General features: G+C 33.1%; 1 pseudogene; it reads right to left on the bottom strand.

Annotated features, from left to right (window-relative positions):
- Positions 1-269: 269 nt before the first annotated feature.
- On the bottom strand, positions 270-369 carry LOC119627396 (U6 spliceosomal RNA; annotated as a pseudogene).
- Positions 370-11,535: the final 11,166 nt, after the last annotated feature.

The following is an 11,535-nucleotide window of genomic DNA, read 5'->3' as shown; positions in this document are numbered from 1 at the left end:
TATTTATATCCCACCTTAATTTTTTAAAGGCAAATGTGTTGCATATTTTAAAATGAATAAATGCTATTATTTATCATAATGAGAGCATACTCCTATAAATATATAAAAATTCACAAAGCTTTTTCAACTTTTTCAAATCTTTACTATTGTGGTCATTTAACACCAACTTGGAGATTCAGCTTATCCAAACTTATGGTTGAATTCTACCATGAGTAAAGATATTGTAAGGGACCAATAGATCACTTATTAACTCATTTATTTATTTATTTTTAAATATGAAACATTTTAAAAATATTTATGTCATCCTTGCACAGGGACCATGTTAATCTTTTCTATATCATTTGCATTTTAGCATATGTGTTGCCAAACTGGACCTTCACTTATTTACTTTTATAGTAAAAGTATACTTTGTATTTACTATATGCAAAGTTGGTTATACAGGAAATTAACACAAGTAAATATTTTACTTAATGTAATATTTTAATTAGATCAATATGAGATTGTTATATTTATAACAATTTTTATTTTTATTTGAGAAGGAAAAACCCTCAAATATTGTTAACATCACATGATCAAACCTAAATATATATATATGCAAATTGAAGACCCTTTAGAAAGTTAATATTTGACTTAGTATTTATTGAATCCCACTTATGTGCTAATAGGGAGTTAAAGTGAACGAAAATAAGAATATTATGGAAACTACTCTAAAGCAGTCTAGAATTAGAGAAGAAATAGATATTTGGACACATTTTAAAATATGCTGTAAGTGATAACATACAGGTATGTCTACAAAAAGTGTGGGAGTTGACTATGTAGTCTAACTCAGTATTCTGGAAAGATTTTCTATGTAAAAATAAGACTGGGAAAATTCATTTGTGTATATTGAACAATAATGCGTTATATTTGTTGTAATTCCATTGAACAATTTAACAATTTTAGATTAGGGTGATTAAAAAACAACAATAAGAAAATCACCTATGTATAATCACTGTAACTTTATTTTAATTTCTGTTCCTTCAATATGTAATACACATATGTACTTATAAAGAAAGATGTAATAATATTTAGAGTGTGATTTCCATATCAATTTTGTAAAAGAATGGGAACACATGCCAGTATAAACACATAAATATCACATATAAATAAGTACATGTACCTATATCATACTACTCTTTATATAGTAGTATGTTCTAATTTTTCTTTTTAAATAAAATATTGTTATGAGAAATACAGAAATAAGTTTGTAAACATATACTTAAAATTCAGTCTGATCTAGACTGCATACCAATTTGCTTGTGTGATTTGGGAAAAATATTTGCCTTACCTAAGCATTATCATTGTTAATTAAGAACACAGGAATACAGAATATGCTTTTGTGAAAATTAAATGAAATAGTTATATAAATATTTTAATCTGAAAAATTCTCATTTTATTATTTAACAAAAATACAATTTTAATGTCTGCATAATAGCTCTTTATGTCTCTAAACCACGATTCATATAATTATTCACTCTTTGGCATTTTTATGTTTTGAATAACGGTCAAACATATTTATACACATCTATGCATTCTTCTTTGTAATCCGCTTATCAAAAATTCCTAGAAGTATTATTTGAAGGGTAAAAGAAATGTTACAAAACATTCTTTATGTAGAGATAGCCAAATCGCTTTATAGAAAGGTTGTAACAATGTTCCCAATAGTACTTAATCTAATTCATCATGAACTATTGCTAATAGTAACTAGTTTTTAATTTTAGTTTATATAGAGCAAGTTTATGAGTTTGCAAAAGGTATAATTTACTTTCATTTTAATTTATTTGAATATTTCTTGTAGATGATTTTTGGTGAATTATATTTCTTGAGAGTTGGATGTACATGTTTTAAATTATTTTTATGAGAATATATTCTTTTTCCTTTTAAATAATGGCACCTATATATTAAAGCTTCTAGTACCTGGTTGGTAAAAAGTATTCAAAATAGTTTTTTTTTTTACTTTCACATATATATATATTTTAAACTTCTCTATGCTATATTGCACTTGCTGACATTGTAGTATTTTTATTCATTACTAAATATTATGAATAATAAAATTTCATCTTTATTTTTCTAAATTTTTTGTGGTTTCATTTTTAATATTTAACTTTCAAATTATAACGGATTTAATTTTGTTTTAAGGTATGAGGAGGAGCACCAATTTATCCTTTTTCCATTAATAGTCATCCAATTTTCTCAAAAAATATATTGTTATTTTGTATGAATATGGGATACCACCTTGTGTTAAATTATATATACTTTTACCTGTTACTATGTTCCTTCTTTTGTATTGATATGCATGTCTATTTCATTGTCAAACTTGTTATTTTGCTTATATTACTTTTATAATAGCATTTAACAGACAGTTGTTCAAGCATGCAATCATTATTTTCTTGTGAAAATTATTTTTCCTGTCTTACCAGAATTTTTTGTTTCTTTCACTTTGCATTCACTTTGACAGGTTTTGAATCTTTCTTTTCTGGTGTAAGGAGAGGGTAATAGAGGGTACTCTTTAACTCCATGCATCAATTTATTATTGGATAAATGTATGCATTGATTTTATGAATATTAATATCTTTATAACAGTGCTCTCATTAAAAAATAGGTCTTCGTCCGGGCGCGGTGGCTCACGCCTGTAATCCCAGCACTTTGGGAGGCCGAGGCGGGCGGATCACAAGGTTAGGAGATCGAGACCATGGTGAAACCCCGTCTCTACTAAAAATAGAAAAAATTAGCCGGGCGCAGTGGCGGGCGCCTGTAGTCCCAGCTCCTCGGGAGGCTGAGGCAGGAGAATGGCGTGAACCGGGGAGGCGGAGCTTGCAGTGAGCCGAGATTGCGCCACTGCACTCCAGCCTGGGCGACAGAGCGAGACTCCGTCTCAAAAAAAAAAAAAAAAAAAAAAAAAAAAAAAAAAAAAAAGGTCTTCATTTATTTCACGTGATTTATTTTTTACAGCATGGTTCAGGTTCATTGCACTAGTTATTCCCTCGTTAGCCCTGCCTTTCCCACGATTAACCCCTAATTATACTGGTGGACTCCCATGCACTATATAGAGATAACCAAATTGCTTTATAGAAAGATTGTAGCAATTATAATTCCTTGTGTCAGTTTATCTAATCTATCAGGTTTATTTAATTCATTTTGGGTCTCTACTGAAGTTTCCTCAGCTAAACCAACTTTTCTTACCTCTTTCTGTCCCACGTCTTTAATAGCCCATCTTTTTCATTTGTTCTATTTTTCTTCGTAGCATTTATCACTGCCAGAAGTTACATTTCCTATTTATTTTCTAATTTTCTCTACCATGGCATAACTCATATTGGCATGGTCTTTAGTTTTTTCAATGCTGAATCTTTAGAGTCCAGAGAAATACTAAGAACATGACTAGTATTCATAATTAATCAATGATCCTTAGTGAAAATTTGCATTTCATTTATATAAATCATGCAAATTTCTTTCTTATATTAATTGTTGTTAGTTTGATTTTTTGAAGCTAAGTTAATGGAATGTATCTTATTATTTTATTTCCTATGACTACCTTAAAAAATTCTCATTCCTGAAAAATTGTAGAGATTGGTATGAATTCTCTGAAAATTTCTGTAAAGCCTGATATAGTTTATCATTGCAAATACAACCAAGATTTTTATAAATGCTGATATAGAGACTGAGACAGAAATAGATGTAGAGATGTATATTTTACACAAAGATAAATATATAGATATTCAAAGAACCAAGTCACCCCAGAATTGATTTAAACTATTAAAATTCATCACCACCACATATTTCTATATTTCAAATTGTTATGCAGTGGAACTTCCAAATGGATTGAAGGAACATAAATGCAGAATACTGATAAATGGCAGCACAGTGAGCAAAAAGAGGTGGCTGTCAGAGGAGCCTAGTGATGGCAGAGAGAAGCACTCTCATGTGACAGCATTATTAATGACAGAAAAGAATTTGTAAAGCATCTTAAGTGGCTGCTCAGATGATTTAAAAATCTGATGATGGAGGAAACTCATTACTGGGGAAACATTATATATGGTAATAGAGATTGTGTCACTGGTGAAGACCTCTCTGCTCTGTATTCACCGGGAATTTTGGCCAGAAAGTTCAAGACCTTATGTGTTTCTCCTATCCTACGGTCTGTAATATTTCCAGTCTTTGATGAATCATTGGGCTAGATGAATTTTAAGGTCTTTTCCAATTGAATACATGTAATTTTTGCAATATGAATTACATGTCATACATGCTAATAATTCTAAAGGAGAACAAAACAAAAAAGAAATCACTTTAGAATCCAGAAAATAAGAAAATATATTTTTTAACATTGAGACTTTATTTTTCTTAAGAACCTAAGTTACTAACTGATAACAAACTAAATCTTTAGAAATATAATACTCTAAGATTTCTCCTGGATTATTAAATATGTCCATCACTATGTGTTAGTTATGCTAAGTCTAAAAATGAAATTTGTGTTTTATGAACATCCTTGGGAATTTCCTACAATGCCTATTTGTACACAAAATTTTAATGCATGTATGACTTTTTTTTTTTTTTTTTAAGACAGTCTCTTTCTGTTGCCCAGTCTGGATTGCAGTGGCAAGATCATGGCTCACTGTAGCCTCAATCTCCTGAGGCTCAATCAATCCTCCCACCTCAGTCTCCCAGTAGCTGGGATCACAGGTGCATAACGCCATGCACAGATAATTTTTTTATTATTACTTTTTGTAGAGACAGGGTTTTACCATGTTGCCCAGGTTGGTTTCGATCTCTTGGGCTCAAGCAAGGAGTTGGCCTCGTAAAGTGCTGGGATTACAGGAATGAGCCATCACCCCCAGGAGACATATTTTGATTTTCATCAAAAAAATCTATATTTAAACTTGACACCATTGAGTTTTATGGGATATAATCCAGAACTGAGAATTTTTAAATAGTCAAAATCTAGTTAAAATATCTCTTGTTTTTATTTCAATACTTAGAATAATCATTATTATCATTTTTGTTATTTTAAAGTCAATTAATTCAGTGCTCTCATATGTGACTAGCCTTTTGAGATTCTTGTCCATTTATCAGTTTGTCTAAGATCATTCACACTGATGTAACAACCATGAGCCAAAGTTCAGTATCTTGGCCACCAGGTGAATAAAGCAAAGTATGTGTATGGTATATCCATTTCCTTTTTAGATTCTGTCTCTTCATTTTTTTTCTATACTTAGTAGAAAGAGTTTGATGTTAACAAAAATTGTCACCCAATTGGTTTATCTAATTACACATAGTTCAGTAGTTATATGTACATTATTTTTATAAATGTAGTTTAAAATGCATGTGATCTGAAACCAATGCTTGTCTCAGGTAGAAAAGAGTAATTCAGAATTCTGTGTCTGATGGAGTCACAGCCCCAAAGACATTGAATGTAGCATATGTTGCTGTGGTCCATCCTTGAATTTTTTGCTAAGCATTAATCTAGCTTAGTTTTGAATAAGACTGATGTTTCATGAGACTGATTGAAAAGTTGGGCCGTGGGGTTTGTATATGTATATATAATATATCTATATTAATATATATCTGCATATAATATATGTATATAGTTGGCTTTCTTTATTAATGGGCTCCATATCTGTGGATTCAACCAATAGCAGATCAAAAATAATTTTTTATATGTGTCTGGGCTGGGCACAGTGGCTCATACCTGTAATCCCAGCACTTTGGGAGACGAAGGCAGGTGGATTGCTTGAGTTCAGGACTTTGAGACCAACCTGGGCAACATGGCAAAACCCTGTGTCTACACAAAATACAAAAAGTCAGACTGGTGTGGTGGCACACACCTGTAATCCCAGCTTCCTGGGGGGATGAGATGGGAGAATCATCTCAGCATGGGAGGCAGAAGTTGCAGTCAGCAGAGATGGCACCACCACACTCCAGCCTGGGTGACAGAGCAAAACACTGTCTCAAAAAAGAAGTGTCTGTATTAGACATGTATAGACTACTTTTCTTGTCATGATTCCCTAAACAATACAGCAATACAGTATAAACACAGTTCACTGATATTTACATTGTATTAGATATTATTCATAATTTAGAGATGATTTAGCATATATGGGAGGATGTGAAGATATGCACAGGTTATATAAAGATATTTGCCATTTTACATCAGAGACTTGAGCATCCATAGATTTCGGTATCCAAAAGAGGCAGAGACTTGAGCATCTGTAGATTTTGGTATCCACAAGAGGTCTTGGAACCACTGCCCCATTGATACTGAAGGATGACTGTACATACCAATTTGTCTCTCTCTCCCTCTCTATGTATTTTTCATAAAACATTGCTCAGAGCAGTCTGCTTGCAGCATGCAACCACAGAAGTTTCTTCTGTTGTGTTGCTGTGTGCCAATTAGGTAATCACTGGGCAGTTGTGTGGCCTTTCCACTCTCTATCTCTTTCCATTTTTTCTCTGTTGTGAACAGTAGTAAGAAGATAAAGAAGGACTAAAGAAAAATCTATTCAGGGTACCACAAGCCTACTGTGTATATATGTGTGTGTGTACATGCAACTGTCCTATGGACACATGTAATTTATCAAAGATTTTCAGAGCTGTCTATGGTGTCTTTCCATTCCCAATTCTGCATGTTTCAAAGGCCTAATTAGCTTTTATCTGAGAAGTTCTCAGTCTATCTTTTAAAAACCACTATTCTCTAATGCAAAGCTTATTCCTTCTAACACCTATTGGAATATATGTTTGCAATTTTATACAAGAACTATTTTGATGGCCAAGGAAATGATATATTTTATTTACCACTGGGGAGTTTTTAATAGAACTGAGTAAGCTTTTTAGTTTTCTGGTGTACTATGAGAGAAATCTGTCAATTTACTATACCAGTTTACCTTTCAGATCCCATATCATACTTCTGTTGCACTTAGAAAATTCAACGCTTGAATCTCAAGTGCTACAAATATTTGCCAAGGACTATCTTTGGATTCCGATTTTTCATATATTTGCAATGCTCTTGGACCTTACAATGCATCACTTTTCCTATGTACTCTGTAATAATAGATTCTAGACATAATTGAATATTTAATTTACTTTTCACACATTTATGATGTGTCTGCCTTTGCCAGAGCCTCCCCTAAGTGCAGGCAATAAAATGTTGACTCAGAGTGGCTGTGAATTTTGGCATAAATACATCTGTGAGTTCCCTAACCACACAAAGGGATATGGCAGTATTCCCAGCTTGGCAGAACTGTAAACCATATGAATTGATACTTAATGAGAATGTCTGCACTATATGAACCCATTAAAAAGCATAATATCATTCTCTCTACCACCCAGGACTTTTCAGAACCAGATTATGAGAGACTGTGAGCATTATGCTACCATCCTGTGGGACAACAGAACTGAGGTTAGGAAGTAGCGTCTTCGATACAGAAACTCAGTTCACAGGAATCAAATCTCTATCAGTATCTGAAGGATAGGAGAAAGAGGGTATCTTAGAATAGGGCTGGCAAGAGCAACAGTGAATCTTACATTAGTGGTAAATGAGAGTGGGCTCCAATGAGGCATTAACATACTAAGCAGGAGACCGAGGCGTTGGTGCATTCATTCAAACTGGGCCAGTGAGGCAGGAATTGCTAGAAACAAACAACTCGGTAAACATAAGGTAAACAATACCTAAGCCCGGACATGGACAGAGCTGTGAGCACTCTTTTTTTTTTAACCAATAAATGAATTTCTTGCTTATTGCTGTGCATTACGGAGGTAAGGTTGCTTCTTTACATTATGCCTCTATCGGGAGACTTGAAATCATGAATATGAAACTATAGAAGGTTGTATTCATTTCTCATGAAGGGTTATAATTCTCACAAGTCCAGCACATGCATACAAACCACTTGCTTAATTTAAATTGGGTTGATTTAGACAAGGAAAAGTCACAGCATGATTCAGAGACTGATGTTGATCTTATAGAGTTGAAATGTGGCCACATTCTGATTTATTAACAATGTTGTAGACATCTATGTAATATGTTGACCTAACATACAAGATGAACCATAATTATTTATTAGCAAGCCCCATATTTGTTTTTACAGCAAGAGAAACTATCATAATTGCAGTCATGGGAAAGTATTTTAGACTTATTTTATTTTGAAAATTGTTTTGTTTTTCTGAAGAATACTCAGTGTTTAAAATTTATAATAACCTCTGAATTGGTTCACGGTCAATTATACTAAATAAAAAAAGGTAAGGTCAGAAAACAAGTAAAATTTTTCCAAGTATCACAGATTATAGAAGAGGAAGTCTTGACGGGAGAGTAATTGAAGCAGTCTCCTGCATCAGAATCACTTGAGAAATTGATTAAATCCAGCTCCTTAGTTCATCTTTGACCTCCTAAATAAGAATATTTGAGAGTGGTACCTATAATTCTGTGATTTTAACAATAACCTCTTGTAATTCCTTCACAGTGTGCACTAAAGTTTGAACATTACAGGATTGGAATGAAGAGAAGAGGGCCTGGAATTCTGAGGCTATTTCCTCTAGCTTGTTGATCGAAACTCTCCAATCTTTTATTAACATGATGATTTATAAAAACTCGCACCCTAAAATATTTTTATTTAATTTTTTAAAATAATTTTAAAAATTGCAAAATGTTGAAATATTAACATTGAAAAGCAGGCTGAGAAAACATAAACATAACATGTAAATGGTTTCCATTACTTCAGTTATTTCTAGAGCATCTCAATTTATCAGTATAAAAATTTAACTCTTAGCAAATAAGGTAAAAGAAATGAGACTGAATTACCTTTAGAAAGAACTGGAGTTCCAACCAGGATTATAGATTTTTATTCACAATGTGTAGCATCACAGCAATATTATTTCAAAATACTTTGGGAAATGACAATATGGGGAATAAAATCACTTCTAAATTAAACCCAGAGTCTGACATTATGATGCACTGGCTTAAATGCTTATGTTGAATAGAAATATTTTGATATCATGTAACTACTCAAAATAAATTTAACTTGCCAAATAAAATGAAATAAAGATTTTTTCAAAAATAAATTCTAGGAACATTTGCAACTGGACCTTCAGAGCATGCTGGGAGAGCTCAGAGAAACTTACAGAACTGTATTTTATGTCTTCCTTGAAGGCACCAGGGAATATCATATGCTAAACAAAATGTATCCCTTTCAAATTCTATATATATGTGCCCTGTGCTTTCTGGTGTCTTGAGATCAAAGGAGATAAATATCAGTAAAAATTAGAAGGAGAATATTGTGGCATATGTTGCTCAGGTATATGTTGGAATAGCTAGGTAATTATTACTTTTTATTCTAGATTTTTAAGAAATTTACAAAATTATCTTGGTATTTTGGCAAAATTTCTATAATCTTACGTGTTTTTATTTTCTATTAAAAATATGTGAAACAAAATAACTTACTTATAGAATTTTTAGGGTTCTGAGTTGGACAAGTGCTTTCTATTGTTTAGTTCACAAATATCAAAGTTACTTATTAATTTCAATGGGCATAGCTCTGTATTTCTAACCTATGATCTTGTCATCCCTGTAAGCTGTGTTATGAATTTCTGAAACCACATACGTTTTTTTCCTGCAGTATATATCTGTCACTGTTATAACATTCTTAAGTGCCTTCATTGCCTCATCACCCTTGCAGTTAGCCCAACTCCAAACAATTATTTTATACTGTTATGCTATTTGTTCTATGCAGGAGTGGTGGTATAAATTTAATGTTCATGCTCTTTGCAATTAAAGAATTCCATATCTAAGTTTTACTTTACTAAAATCTTCTCCATTTAAAAAATCTCAGTTAAAATACTACATTTTCTTGATATTTTATTTTCAACTTAAGCTAAGATTAGCTAAAGTGGTATCTCCCTCTCCTGAATTACTTTCTTAATTATTACATCTTCTACACAGTTAAGACATGACTGATTCCGTGTTATTTACATTTCTTTTTATCTGACGTTTTCATGTTTGTTACTTTTGTTACCCAGAATGTAAGAAGCATGAAAGAAGGATCCCCATGTCAGACAAACAGTAGTTGCTAAATAAATGCTTGGTTAACAAATATTAACTAAATGCTTGTTATGTTTACTATCATACAACACATTCATTTCTTCTTCTCTCAAAAGTGACATACTTTGACGAAGACGTTGTTGTAGGAAAATCAGGGTTCTTGTTTTACGACCAGGAAAGATTAGGCTCGCAGACACTTTGAAGGGTTAGGGGCAGGATTTACTGGTGAAAAGGATTAAAAAAGGGAAACAGGGACTCTCAGCAAAGTAAGGGTCCTGTTAGCAGGCGTCCCGCCTCACAGATTGAATACCCAGTTACCATCCAGGAACAGGAGATGCCAGGCTCCTACCCTTGCAAATGCAAACATCTGTGGCTCCACACCATTCTCCCAGTGCACAGGCAGGATGGAGATTCTCTGGGGACCTTCCTGCTTTGTACTTGGCTGTCTTAACACTATAAAAGCAGGTGAGGCCAACACGGGCTCATAATTTTGCAAAACTTTAGACAGTTTTACTTGATGCTCATTTGTAAGAGTCTGAGCAATTACTAACTCTGCATGGTTTTTCAAATTGAACTTCTTAAGAGAAGTTCTAGTAAAAAGACAACATTTTACGCATCATCTTATATTTCCTGATGATTAAGTATCCATGAGTTGGTGTTCTAGGCAACCATCTGGTTGCCTTGCACTGATTTAAAATTTGGCATAAAATTTACAACAGTTAAATCAATAAGGGTAAAGTTATATTAGAATTTAACTAATCTGTTGTCCAGAGGGCATTTCTTGGCTGCCAATGTATTCATTAATGGTGAATTTCATGGGGAGGCCCTGTAATCATTTCAAAGAGGAACCCAAGTCATGAAGGGCAAGGGCCAAGGAAAGCTAATAATTCTCTAGGTATCAAATACAAACTCAAAGACACAGGTCTCAGAGAGCTCTAATGGATTTTGCTGCTCTGCCAGCTTGTACTGGTCTTGCCCCAGGTGCTACAGCTTCTGTCCCAAAAGCTTTATAAAATGATCTTGTGGCCTTTGATACGTCTTCAGGGAAAGAATATTTTCCATAAATAATGAAGTGTCTTCCAGGTATCAGAGATTTAAAGGAAATCTCCTAGTGCATGGAAAAACTCAGAACTCAAAGTGCATATCTTACTAATAAGATATTAGTTATTTAAGTATTAAAATATACATTAAATTATTGTCCATATCAATCACTGCACAAAGTGCTAGACAAAAAAGGATGCACAGTTCCTTCTCTTAAGAAGCTTATAACTTAACTGGAAGTCAGATAAGTCTCCAAAAATTGCATAGTCATGTCATAAGTGCTGTGATACAAGCCAGGAGAAGGACCTAGGAGAATATGTGAAAAGGAGAACAAACCCAATTATATTCAGAACACAATTTCTCCCCCATCACTCCCAGTATAACTGACATAAGCTGAATGAAATAAATGCTAAGGAATTTGCTCTTTCATCGTT

This window comes from Chlorocebus sabaeus, chromosome 14 (genome assembly GCF_047675955.1).
Source record: "Chlorocebus sabaeus isolate Y175 chromosome 14, mChlSab1.0.hap1, whole genome shotgun sequence".
Lineage (NCBI taxonomy): Eukaryota > Metazoa > Chordata > Mammalia > Primates > Cercopithecidae > Chlorocebus > Chlorocebus sabaeus.
The sequence above is the reverse complement of the archived record's forward strand: the minus strand, read 5'-3'. Positions and strand labels throughout refer to the sequence as shown.